Source organism: Euprymna scolopes, chromosome 44, assembly GCF_053919585.1.
Source record: "Euprymna scolopes isolate OS-2025 chromosome 44, ASM5391958v1, whole genome shotgun sequence".
In the NCBI taxonomy this organism is placed as follows: Eukaryota; Metazoa; Mollusca; class Cephalopoda; order Sepiida; family Sepiolidae; genus Euprymna; species Euprymna scolopes.
Genome location: NC_136525.1, coordinates 27,503,435 through 27,517,938, shown reverse-complemented (window position 1 = coordinate 27,517,938; position 14,504 = coordinate 27,503,435). Strand labels below are relative to the sequence as shown.

Sequence of the window (14,504 nt, the reverse complement as noted above, 5' to 3'; positions counted from 1 at the left end):
ACAGACACAAATAATGCTGAATGTTCAGATTGTCCAAATTCAGTAGTTTCCCCAAAAAACATAAAAGAAAAAGTCCATAAACTCGTTTTGTCCAATCATAAATTGAAGCTGCATGAGATAGCAGAGGAAATACCATTGCGCACAGAAATCACTTTTTCCACTGTTTCCAACGTAATAGATGTATGGAAACTAAAGCCGCTTTCAGGACTGCCAGCAACCATTGTAAGAAAATAATAAAGAACGCAAGAGAGTTGTATGCTCAATCTGTTAAGTCCAAAGTATCTGAGTAGCGGCTTAGTTCCCACCAGTTTTGGCAAATAGCAAACAGAATCCTGAACAGAAGCGTGTGCTCCATCCCAACTATTATCAATGGACCTGAGGTAATCTCGTCAGCATCAGACAAAGCCAAACTCTTTGTCAAGAACTTTGCAGCTAATTCTACCCTTTGCGACCAAGGCAGCCAACCCCCAATATTTCCTCCTGTATCAGAAAACACGCTATGTGATATACGTATATCTGTACGTGATGTTGCCAATCTAATCAAAAACCTTGATTCCAGTAAAGCACCTGGCCCTGACGGTATTCCAATTATAGTACTCAAAAAACTTCAACCTGAACTAGCGCCCATACTTACAAAACTGTTTAAACGTTGTCTTAAGGAGAATAGTTTCCCATCTACCTGGAAAATTTCATCAGTGTGCCCTGTATTTAAGAATTCAGGTGATCGCTCATCCCCCTCTCAGTACAGGCCAATAAGTCTCCTGTGCGTCATGAGTAAGTTGCTGGAATCTGTGTTAAATACAGAAGTAATCAACCATCTCAACAAAAATAACCTTCTTAGTGACACTCAATATGGTTTCCGTTCTGCTAGATCTACAGCAGATGTCCTTACAGTTATCTCATAGGATTAGCAAATCTCTCGACGGAGGCAACCTTTCTAGGGCAATTACTCTTGACATATCAAAGGCCTTTGATAGGGTATGGCATAAAGGTTTACTTCATAAGATCGCTAGCTATGGTATAGCTGGAAATGTCTTCTCAATTATTAAATCATTTCTTTCTGATAGGTTTATAAGAGTAGTAGTTGAGGGGCAAAAATCAGAAGCTCACAGTATTAATGCCGGTGTCCCTCAGGGATCCATCCAGGGCCCAACTCTTTTCCTGATCTACATTAATGATCTTCCAAATCACATCCTTACATCATTTGTAGACATTTATGCTGACGGCACTACCATTTATGGTAGCACATCTAAGACAGTAAACGACCAAGTTCTCTCCAATTCTCTCTCCTCTGATCTTGAGCACGTAGTACAATGGGGAAAGGAGTGGCTGGTTACTTTTAATGCATCTAAAACCAAGCTTCTCTCTTTACATCATCAACATTCTGATCCACATCTGGCATCAATTGAAATGAATGGTTCTCGTCTTTAGGAGGCCTCAAGTTTTGACAAGCTTCTTGGCTTGACCATTACTCCTGATCTTAAATGGAACATGTACATCAAATCTGTTGCCAAGGCCGCTGGAAAAATGGTGGGATCTTTCTATCGATCCGGTAGATATCTCACTGCTGATGCTATTCTCTATCTATATAAGAGCCAGGTACGTCCAAGGATGGAATACTGTTGCCACATCTGGGCAGGAGCTGCTAGAAAGGACTTGTCCTGCCTTGATAGAGTTCAAAATAGACTTCGTAGCCTCGTAGGAGATGTCCTTTTCTCTTCCTTGCAACCTCTATCTCACAGAAGAGATGTTGCGAGTTTGTCTCTGATGTATCGTTATTTTCATGGAAAGTGTTCGACTGAGCTTCAATCTATGGTCCCCCCTCGCCAAACTTTCACAAGAAACACTCGTCTAGCTGTAAACACTATCAATAATTCCCCCCACTCTTTATCTGTGCCTAAACCTAAACGTAGATTCCATGAACAAAGCTTCTTTCTTAGAACTGCACGCCTGTGGAATTGTCTTCCGTTTTCCTGCTTTCCGGCTGACTACAATATGGTTGTCTTCAAATCTAAAGTAAATAAGTTCTTGATGAGCCGTTCCATATAAGTTATCAAATTTACCAAATTTTCATTACTAATGATTACTATATTGTCCAATTTCTACTGTACACTCTTTGACCCTTATTCTTGAGTGGCCTCTTGTCCTTGATAATGTGGTGATGCCTATGTAAAAAAAAAAAAAAAAAAAAAAATGAAGATTTTGCATGCACAGTTGTTTGTTCCTGACCTTGTAATTCATTCCCGTTTGTCCATTCATTTGTTCACATTTTTCTCAATAACCACGCCTTGGATTTGTTTGAAATTTTGCACAAACATTAGTCATGGTGAAAGTAAATTTTTGCCAGGATGGATTTTTGGGATAAAATTGTCCCAAAATCGTTTGTCTGTTCATTTGTTTGCACTTTTCTCAATAACCATGCCTTGGATTTTTGAAAAAATTTTGCACAAACATTAGTCATAGTAAATTTTTCACTTGTGGAGGGGGACCTCACATGCTCGGCTTGTTATTAAAAAAGTTGTATTCAGAATGGATGCCGTGTTTACTAGCATTCAATAAAATAATGCACCAACAATTCAAAACGTTTGCAACTGTTTCAATGCGACAAAAAGTTTTTTTGCATTATGATGAAACATGGATGCAGCAATCAACAGTTGAAAGCCAACCAAAAACACTAACATCGGCAGGAAGTCGATGTATCACAAGTAAACAGCAATGTGGTGATGACAATAGCCGATACATTTGTAGTTTGGTTTTGAAACTGATATCTCTGCAGTTCTAGACATTGCTGTGTAGCCTTCCAAAAGCAGAACTGGCTTTGGCTAGTCTGTCAATCATCATGAATATGAACTACATTAGATAGAATGCTGCCAAGATAGGTGAACCTGTAAACAGTGTTTAGGTCAGTGCCACAAACCTGAATCTTTGGCAGTGAGTGTTCTCCAGAAGAGCACTGAAACATCATTTCAGTCTTCTTAACACTGATTGTGAGTCCAAACTTATCACAGGATTCCAAGATGTGGTCCATATATCTGTCACTGAGCAGACATTCAAGGCACAGTTGTCTATAAAGAGTAATCATCAATAATGGTGATTTTGAGTTTGTTAACAGCGGCGAGATGCTGCAGATCGAACAGTTTATCATCAGTACAATATTTCATGCTGATACCAGGGTCAAGCTAAGAATGCATCTATGAGCATCTGCGATGATGCTCAAGAGAATGGGCGACAGTATACAACTTTGTTCACCCCATTGTTTACCGGGAAGTCAAATGTTACCTTGCCATTATCAAGCATATGTACCCTCATGCCATCATGAAACTGGCGGACAATAAGTATGAAGTGTTTCAGACAACCAAACTTGGCCATAACTTTCCAGAGGCCATTTTTGCTTACTGTGTCAAACGCCTTGGTCAGATCCACAAATGTAGTGATCAGATCCTGGTACTGCTCCTGGCATTTTTCCTGAAATTATCTGACTGCGAAGATCATATCAGCAGTGCCTCTTCCTGCATGAAAACCGCATTGATTCTTAGATAAGTGACCACGCTTCAGGTGCATTATCAGATGATTAAGTAGGAGTTTGGATAATACTTTACCAACGATACAGAGAAGAGAGATAACCCTGTGATTGCCACAAAAGTTCAGAAACGTCATCCTGTAAAACGTTCTGTCAAGCAGTAATGGGTAACCATTGCAATTCCAAAGCTAATAAAATAGTATTCCATATAGTGCTGTTATAACGCTCACATTGGCTGTTACCTTTTAGGTTATAAGCAGTAGTGTTGCTGGATCCAATCTCAAACTGCAGCAGAAATTGTTTAAATTCCCAATATAAACAAAGTTCTTCAGTCAGAATGGATAAATAGGGGAAGTCTGAAGATAGAAAAACAGTCATTAAGCACTGGATCGCAGTTTGCAAGGAGCAATTATGACAAGAGAAAGCAAAAAGAAATCAACTGTATTCATCGACGACAGTAAATATGTAACAGCAACCTGATGAAGATGCCAGGATAGGTTCTTTGTAATGAACAGAAAGATGCTGAAATAGAGTAGAAGAACAGAAAAGAGTATTCATATTATTTGAATTCATTGGACTTTTCATCTTAAGTATGATTTTCACAACGTTTTGGTCAAGGTAACCTCTGACCTTCTTCTTGTTAAACTCAGGAATTTTGATGGAATTTCGAGCAGAACGCTTTATTTACTTCGCAGGGAAGCCATGACTGGATAGAGGTCCTAAGTAATTTGCAATTGTATTTTTTGGTCACCCACTCTAAGGATTGAACCTTCAGCCTTCAGGAGAATATCACTTTTTACAATTGATTTTACCAAAGACTCTAACCACTGCACAACGGGTCCTTGCAGACAATTCAGTATAAATTTTAGGAGCCTTTCATTTCTAGTTGTAAATGTCACTATTTATTTTATATATGTATTAATGCTTATACTTATTACGTGTATATATTATCTACTGTTTTCTAATTACTGGTGCCCATATCGTATTAAATTCTATACTAGGTCTACTTAGTAATTAGTTATTCCCCAGCATATGTGCTGCTTCTTTCAGTTGTCTTACACTCCACCGTTCTTCTGTCTATAATTTTTACTTCATCCCATAATGGTAGATGGTTTTGAGAACAGTAGTCCAATGAATTTAAATAACAGAAATAACCAATCCTCATCTGAAAACATTCAGAAATGGATAAGAGTATTCTTATGGGAATTAAAGAATTGGCTTTGGTGTTGTGGGAGGTCATATTGGTGATGTTCTCGATGAACAAAGTAGTCCAGTGGGTTCAGGAGATGGAGGAGAGGGGCAGTGAGAGGAGGGTTTGCACCCTTGTAGCACCTCTTTTGAAGCCAAACTAGGGTCTCTTTAGACTTGTGGGCCGACACCGTCTTGCTGCCACATCTAGGGTCTGCCAGCAATCACCTGATTGCACCAGGGGATCACTTCAGCACATCCCGGTACACTTTGGTGTTGACTTTAAGCATACTTAGAAGATGTGAGGTGGCATGATTGTACTATCACTTGAAACCACACCAAAGACCATGACTGGAAACTTTGTTTTTATTCCCCTGGGCACATCCTATTATTTGTGGCAATCCAGCAATGGTTCTGGCTGTTGTACACTTGGTCCTGGCAGAAGTTCTTTTCGTCTGAAAAAAAATCAGAGCATGTTTGGCTTCTTGGAATGCTTCAGTTTCTTGAGCAACCTGACAGACTTGATTAGCGTGAGGTTCTTTGTCTTCTCAGTCAAAATCTGGCTTGTCTGGTGCTTGTAGGACCTACACTTCAAGACCTCCTTCACACATGCATTTACAGTTGTGTGTGAGACACCTAAATCTCTGGCAATCTGCCAAAGAGACTGTTGGGGAGTTTCATCAATAATTGTCTGGACATTTTCAATGATCTCTTTGATTTGGGTCTCCCTAGCGGTGTCCTTGGACTTCCGCTTCACAACCTCTAAAGGGTCGTCTGATGCATTGAACCATTCGGATTTGCATTTTGAGGGTGCTGGCAATGGTCCTGTTGTCATAATTTGGATCAGTAGAGACCATGAGTTGTACATCAGCACATCTCTGATCTCGCTCGTTGAACATTGTGTCACTTTCAGACATGATAGAAGGCTCCTATTGCTCTTAGGATCTGTATATAACTGGTGAACTACTAGATGGTCTGCAACAAAAAAAGACAACCGTTTTTCATCAAACAGAAATGGAATCATGTCGTCTTTTCTAAAGCAACAATTTTTATCATTCCACCCTGTACTAATAAACTTTAACTTTTTTTCAATACTTTATATTTCTCTATTTTATTTGGTTGTTTTTAACCCCTTTCAGTCATACCTAAAGAAACGATTATTTTTATCTGAAAACTATTCATTTTCCTCAATGTCATGTACCACGCATTTGAAAAGTGTAAGGGGACTGAAGGGGTTCAAAACTCAACTTTCAAGTTTTTACAGAACTGGGTGATTGTTAAGAATAGTTGACGGAAAACAAAAAGTGTGAAAAACAAGAAAAGTCCACAAATAATTGTTACTAAATGCAACAAAATTTACTTTCATACCTTCTTTCCTATTTTTTGTGTTTTTAATTATTTTTATTTCAGTTTAAATGTTCGGTCAAATATATTACGTTAACTAAAAAACAAAGATGGCTAACAACCGTTTGCCGATCGTCTCCGAAATCTGATTTTTTTTTTTTGTAATTTTGTAATTAAATATTTAAGAGGTAGAAGCATTTTTCACGACAATTTTTTTATTTTTTATTTATTTATTTTTTTGTTTTATTTTTAACTAAAACGATCGATGAATTCAATATTTTAGCACCGGGTGTAATTTAGTTCTTTGAAATATATTTAAAACTTAAGTTTTTGTTTGTTTGTTTGTTTTATAACATTTTATCTGTAAATAATTTTACATGATTGAAATGGGAAATAAAATAGGAAATTCTCTATTATCTCCTGCAAAGATGAATTTGTGTCTTAAACTCCTTAAAATTCATTCAATTTGTGTCTTAAATTCATCTTAAATTCATCTTAAAAATTCATTAACAAATCAGTTTTAATTAAAGTTTTGATATGAACTAAAAATATAGAGTACATTAGTTAACATATTTTCTTGTGTTTATCTTATAAATAAATATTATTTGGTATTTGTGCCGTGTACTTACTGTGCTGTTTAGAAAGCCATTCTTAATAAGGAGAGGAGGGCTTTCTAACTATTCTGCACTTTCACCTAACAACTTAATGAAAAAAAAGATGCCATAAAATTTAACTTGAAAATCCTATCTAAAATATAACATGGTGCGTACACTGCACAAGCACCATTATTATTATTATTATTATTATTATTATTATTATTATAATAATAATAATAAAAAAAAGTACTTCACGGGGAACGTGGATCCTGTGTAAACAAGTTTTAATTTAATGGTTGTTCCCTAAAAAGCGCATACGCAAAAAGGGTTCGTTGGTTTATTTAATCACGAAAACTTTTTTGAAGGTACTATTTGGGGGGGAAAAAACATTATTTAAATATATAAGTAGCCCCGTTGCAGCCAGATGACTGCATATTGTGAAAGAAAAGCGAGTAAGTACAGTGTATTTACACAATTTTTATTTACATGAAAGAAACAACAACAATGAAAGCAACAACAGCAAGAAAGTGTTCAACACAAAAGTCTTTCTACTGTCTCATCGCTCATCAGGACTGAGATTTCTTTCAGTCCTAGGTTGTATCTCCTTGAGTGCTCTCCAGTAGGTCGTTTTCTTTCATCCAGCACCAGATTTAATTGTTATGGATTCTCTTGGCGGAGGATATGACAGGCCATCTTAAAGTCATGGGTTCCAGTCTCTCAGATGTTGCTGAAGAATATCAATGAAGTTTTGGAGAATCTGCTTTTCATGGACAGTAGCTGATGCTGGTAGGGTTACAGTAGCTAACCTGACTTCATTCTCTTTTTGAGCATCATCAGGGTCCATGACATAAAGCTGGACAAACTTGGTTTCTTGTCCTACATCTGGCTGCAGTCCCCCCATCAGTATGGATACCTTTTCTTGTATGGTGATGGTTGCCATCCATGGTGTCCAGGTGGTCCTGGTGGGTGATCGACTTAGAGACAGGTCATTGCTAGGAATTGTTTATCTGCCTAGTGTACTTGAGGAAGCATGCAGAGTGGGGATGATTTCCTTCCCAAAGCTGTTTCAATGGATCAGGATGATCAGGGAATCTGGGTGGGGCAACCTTTCTATTCTTACTACACATGCCTCTTGCTTCATTTTTCCATTTAATCGCATGACAACTTGGGCATACTGTGGCCATTGGGGAAGCTGCGCTATCTTCAGTGATGAGAGATCCAACACTGGAGTAGGAAGAGAGGATTTTTTCAGTGGCGTGTGCTTTATTGTAAGCAAAGCCTAGTTGTTTTCTCTGGTGCTCTCACTGATCGATCCTAATCACGCCATAATAGTGACTCGCCTTGCATTAGCAGTAGCCTCCCGATCCTCTTGCAGTCTTTTATCCCTGTCGCCTCGCATCGGCTGTGGCTTCCCGATTTCTTTTATGCCTTTCATCCCTGGTGTGTGGTGACACATTTTTTTTTTTTTTGACTCTGGAGACATTTGCCGTCTTCTCCCTTGAAATTTTACAGCTTGATTCATTTTCCGACCCAACAAACTTTTCCGTCTTTTAGGCATAGTGATCGCTGGAACAATAATACTATAGAATAAAATGATGTTGGTGAAATTGAATATTAGACATGGACAGATAGACAGACATACATAGACACACACAGATAGATACATAGGACATTATAGGCATACAGATATATAGATACACAGAAAGGAATATAGACATAGACACAGATATATAGATATAGACATATATAGACACATCAACACACACACATATATATATATATATATATATATATGTACACAGAAAGTTATATAGACACACATAGATAGATACATAGGACATTATAAGCATATAGATATATAGACCACAGAAAGGTATATAGACATAGACACAGATCTATAGAAATATAGGCCTACTATATAGATACACAGAAAGTTCTGTCAGACACATATAGACATAGATATATAGGTATATAGATGCAGGGATTGAGAACGCACTAAAAATGTGACTTTTTTTGCATTTTCATACACCAAACATGGATATAAATATCACTAAAACATCCGCTGGGTCATAAGCTTCATTTCGGTACCTAACTTGCCTGGGTGAGTTGCCTGTAGGCTGAGATAAACTGCGTCACACACGCACTCACGCGGAAAATTTATATATAGATATGAAAAAAATAAATGTAACAAAATAAAAATATTAGTGTGGAAAATATAATATAATAATAAAAATAAAATAAAATGAAAATAAAAACATGCACAAAATAAATGTATGAATCAACTTAAATTCAGAAAATAAAATACACACTTGATTCGAAAAAAGTGTATGAGATATATGCGAAGAAAGTGAAAGAAAACCTCGGGAGCACATTCCCTGTGAAGTGCCAAAAACACTATAGATGACATCAACTGGCGTCACACCAACTAGTTGTGAAGGGTCAGGGAGGATGGAAAGTCCGAGGTGGGAGAGTACTAACCAAACCTCCACTGGAAGTGTGCAGTTCCAATCTGGTACCTTGGGGAGGCATTTTGTCATCCAAACCCCAGGAAACACCAATGGCTGATGCCAATGAGAAATCAATGGCAAACGGCTGTTACAATAACGTGCAATCATCTGCACAAGTGATCAAGAGGTAGAGAACACTGTAAATCTGAGGAGACTTGTTGTCACTCGGTCTTCAGCGAATACCACAGGCTACTGTAAGTGGCCTGTGAGACAACTCCTAGTGAGTGAAATAATAATAATAATAATAATAATAATAATAATAATAATAATAATAATAATAATAATAATAATAATAATGTCCCCCTCTCAAATTCACAACCACCCTGATTTAATATCGTAGATGTTTACTATATTTTCTTAGTTTTTAGGATTTTTTTTTTAGGATTCCTTACCATGTAACTGATGAAAATACTCTACACATTTTGATGAAAAACATGGGGAAAAATGAACATAAAAGAACAGAAAAACAAAACTTTAAATATAATTTCTGTATTAAAAGTAATAGTTATTTAAATATTTCAACATATTATCTTGTTGGGAAAATCCAAAATAAGGGGCACTCTAGATAGGAACAAAAATAAAAATTGTCTCAGTCATAAAGGATTTCTCCTCCACCGGTCGAGGACAGAAAAGGTGAATTGTAGCATCAGAACAGATGCTGCTACACTGTGATCTTATCCCGAGTGCCAAGAATTAATTGTGTTTTATGTTTCTTTAATTGTTTGTTCCCTAAATTCATAATTCAGTTTTATCAGTATTAAATTGTATATTGCTTTAAAATTACCTAATTTTACATCGATAATATTTATATTTTATATTGAATAAAGTTCAGTTTCATTATTAATAGAATTGGGTTCCTTTTTCTTTTTTAATCTGTTTTAATGCTCGTTTTAAAAATGCCCTTATATAGTATCGACAGTGACAGTTACATTGCCTGCAGGCATTTTTCAGTTAACAGGCCTTCTATATTTCGGTGGCCGGGGTAAGACAAGTTCTCGCTCTCTCATAAAAATTGATTTTCTTAGTAAAAAAAATTTTTTTTTTAAATGACATAATACTTGTTGAGATAGTCAACAAATCGATTGTTTTTAAAATATTATTTTAAACAAATACAATATTACGTATTTAACTGTTATGCTGAAAATATTAGGCAGGGTTGTCGTTTAGTTGTATGAATACGCGAGCAAAAGGGAATAAAATAGGTGACACCGCTATCACAGTGAACGTAAACAGATCGTTTTCACAAGTAAACAAATAAGTTAAGAGTTTTAAATAAATATACTTTCTTTTAAAACAAATAGAAAACAGGGTAAAACTATACAAACACCGTGACAGCGAATTAACCCTACCCCTAACCCTAACCCTAAACCTAACCCTAACCCTAAACCTAACCCTAAACCCTAACCCTAACCCTAACCCTAATCCTAACCCTAACCCTAACGCTGTCACGGTGTTTGTATAATAATACCGAAAACAGAACTTCTCATATTTATTCTGGATTGTAATAAAACACTTCATCAATCAACCAGGTAGAATCACGTTATTATTTAAAATTTAGGTACTTGTACAGTTTAGTCAAGACATTAAAAAATGAAAATATCGAAAAAAGTTTAAATTGTATGTATCCGTTATGGAACAAAGTTCTCCGGAAAAAAATTTCACTTAATTTCATCAAGTAGTTTACATCGCTGTAAAAAAAAAAAAAAAAAAAAAAAAAAAAAATACTTGATGAAATTAAGTGAAATTTTTTTTCAGAGAACTTCGTTCCATAACGGATACATACAATTTAAACTTTTTTTTCGATATTTTCATTTTTCAATGTCTTGACTAAACTGTACAAGTACCAGAATTTAATTCACGTGATTGAAATTTCAATTAAATTAAATATGTGTATTTCCTTTATAATGAATAGTAACAGCAAGATGACGAGTGAAAAGTTCTGGTTTTTGTTTATTCGTGAAAAAGTTTTATTTTTAAAATAAAAGAAATCATTTTTATTTAAAACTCTTACCTTATATTATTGTTTACTTGTGAAAACTGGTCCTGGATATGACCTTAAACTATATCCAGTGGTGAGGCCCCAGCTTGCGGGCTTTGGGGAGTGTGGAACCACCTTTTAATTGCCATTGCTCCCAGGTCCACTCTGACCTGGAGTGGTAGTACCTGTTAGGGTCCCAACTATGGCTTAAATAGGAATCCACTTGAAAACAACAAATATATTCTATTAAAAAAATTTTTCTTCAAAATCTTTGGATTCGGCATTAAATAACCTGAAAAGGGTTGATATGCTGTAAAACAAAAACAACCAACCAACTTGTGAAAACGTTCTATTTACATTCAGTGATGTGTACTAGCGCCAGCGCAGAGCGCAGCCAGCGCCACAGGCACAGCGGTGTCATCCAGTCCACTTTCTCTTTTGCTCAATATATAGGGTTAGAGAGTATTCACGACAATCCTGCCAAATAGTAATATATCCAAAAATTACGAAAATTCATCGAGTTAAAAGTTATTTATGGTTAAAAGTAATTTTTACGAAAAATTGGGTAAAATTGCATTTTCTTGGATATTAAAGTAGACAGGGGAACATAACTAGGAACGCATAATTTATATTACACCGTAATGGCTTCCAACATTTGTATCCTATAGCGATACTTTTTTTTTTTTTTTTTTACTAAAGCAGTTGTATTCAATGAATTTTAATAATTTTTGGATATATTACTATTTTCGACGTAACAGTTAAGTACATAATACCGTTTTTGCTTAAAACGACATGTTAAAAAATCGATCTATCAACTCTATCTCACTCGACAAACAGTAAACACCAATGACATTTTTCGTGACAAAGTACGCATTTTAAATATTTTTTGTATTTTATTTTTTTTTTTTAATAGGTTGAATTCTGAACTTGTACCTTTTAAAGCTTACCCAAGAAAGAAAATCGAAACAAAATGGAAAAGTAAAAACTCCCGGGCAATGCTGGTACATCCAGCTGGTTTATGATAAAGTTGCAAAGTTGCTATAAATTTTCATTGCAATCGCAATAAATTAAAAAAGAAACAAACAGGTTCACAGATTGTCCATTTATTTTTAAGTTAAGAAGACGTTATCATTTTTATAAATAAGTGGCCTGTCAGTACTAGTTCAGACACCCTTCCTTTACCACCCTAAAAAATAAATAAACGGTCAAACTTCACAACTAAGAATGCCGAAAAGTTGATACGAGTATGTTTGCGGTGTGTGCTTCCTTCAGGTAGGTCACAAAATTACCAATAAAAAAAAAAAGGGTGAGGGATGGGGAGCTAAAATCGAAATAACTACGTATCTGTCCTTTTTAGTCATACTCCTAGGCATTACCTCTATTCGCAGGATGCGAAGGGTTTGTTTTTCACCTATCTTATTTTGCCCGTCGGTGAGGGATTGTTTAATCTGGTCATTTAATACCCCTCGTTTTCTGTAGTATGCCCCCCCCCCCTATGAACTGATCTTTTGTCTAACCTTGGCATTCTGTATGGAATGTAGGTAAAGAAATCCGGTTTTAGCCAGTTTAGGATCAAAGTGTAACTTAAATAAGACAGCTCCTGGAGTGAATGTGGTATTGTGGTGACTGAGATAATTCTAGCTAAGTGTAGGAGGATAGAGAATTTTAAGTGTTTGTGACCAAGGATGACCAACAACACCCATTTTCCCACACTTTTCAGTGGTCTTCTTGTGTCTAATGACATTTTCATTATCATAATGACATTATGCAAGACATTTTTCATTATGGAAGATTTTTATATTTTGTTCAAATATTTCAAAGTGTCGTATCTATTCGGTTTTGGGAGTTCATTCTCGTGTCGCATAAAGCATCCTGCGAGTGTAGGTATTTCTTGTTTCCAATCCAGAATGAACCCTTTTGGGGAGTTGGAAACCTAACTAACTAAACACATGCACATCAGAAACTGGTCTTGTGTCTAACTTAGTTCTCGTGGGGGTCGTAGGAAGGACGCAGGAACTATTAGGTTTGCTTTCAAATGATAACGGGGGAAGGAGGGGGGAAATCTATCGCATCGCGCACTTGTTGATGACTTGATGAACGCACTTTTTAATTTTATGATTTTCTAATCGTTTTCGGCACAAAACCGAGGGCAGGAGTGGAGACGGACTGAAAGAAGTTATAATGGGTCAAGTTGTTGTTGTTGCGAGGTGTCATATTTATTACGGCGACTTGAATCTAAGAGTCCGGGTAAGTCCCTCTGTCTCAAGTCTTTTTCAGTATTATCTCCATCAAAAGTATTAAGTAAACATATTTTAAAATTTTAAATACTTCACATCGTCTATTAGATCATTTTTCGTATTTTTCGAAATTTATTCGAATTTCGATCCGACACGTAAATACGTAATGATTTTGCCTGATCATGCATTCTTTTCAAATATGTTTGATTTTTGAGGGGGTATTGTTGGTGTCCAATATAAATTTAACGGAAACTGATCAACCACTTTGTTACCAGACACTAATCTGACCGGTTATTTTTTCGGTACTTGTACAAGACATTAAAAAAATGAAAATATTGAAAAAAGGTTATATTGTACGTATCCGTTCTGAACTGAAGATCTCGGAGAAAAAAATTTCACTTAATTTGATCGAGTAATTTTTTTTTTACAGCAGAAAAACACGTTTTTATGACAGCACGTTGAAGGCAGACATCTTGGATTTTTTCTTAATTTTTGTTTGGAGTTTACAAACGCCACGGGGAGATAATTCCAGTTAAAGCGCCGACACTCCCTCCCCATCTTTAATATTAGCTTTTCTTCCTAAAACTCGAACCTTTTGCTCGGTATCATAACAAATTGTTTTTTTTTTTCGCTGTAAAACAAAAACTACTTGATAAAATTAAGTGAATTTTTTTTTTCGGAGAACTTCATTCCATAACGGATACGTACAATTTAAACTTTTTTTTTTTTTTTCGATATTTTCATTTTTAATGTCTTGATTAAACTGTACTAGTACTTTTATTTTTTCGTGTACATACAAGGAGTATGTTATTTAGAGATTTCCGTTTTTATGCCATTTTTTAAAACTTTTAACTTTTTATTTTTTATTTATGTGTTTTAACTTTTTATTTATTTTTAAAACTTTTTTATTTATTATTTATTTATTTATTTTTAACTTTTTAGACTTATATAAGTTTAATGTTAAGTAATCGTTCACTTTTTGACCATCACCTTTTTTCGAAAACTTGGTGTAAAATATTACAATTTGAAAAATGTCACAAGTTTGTTTTTCCTTTTTATTTTATTTTTTTAATTAAATTTTTACAATTCGAATACTTGTGTAAAACAGCGTGCAAATGATATAATTAGTTTTTG

The 14,504-nt window shown here is 35.5% G+C and overlaps 1 protein-coding gene across 3 annotated transcripts in view; it reads left to right on the top strand.

The window, feature by feature from the left end:
• The window catches only part of LOC145268748 (solute carrier family 52, riboflavin transporter, member 3-A-like), a 70,985-nt gene that overhangs the window by 26,082 nt on the left and 30,399 nt on the right, over window positions 1-14,504 (top strand). Inside the window, exon 1 of one of the 3 annotated variants that reach the window (XM_080124342.1) lies at window positions 10,951-13,380. The exons of the other annotated variants lie outside the window; for them this stretch is intronic. The gene's annotated coding sequence lies outside the window, so the exon portion shown is untranslated. Of the gene's footprint in view, window positions 1-10,950; window positions 13,381-14,504 lie in introns of those variants that run through there. 3 annotated transcript variants of the gene reach the window in all.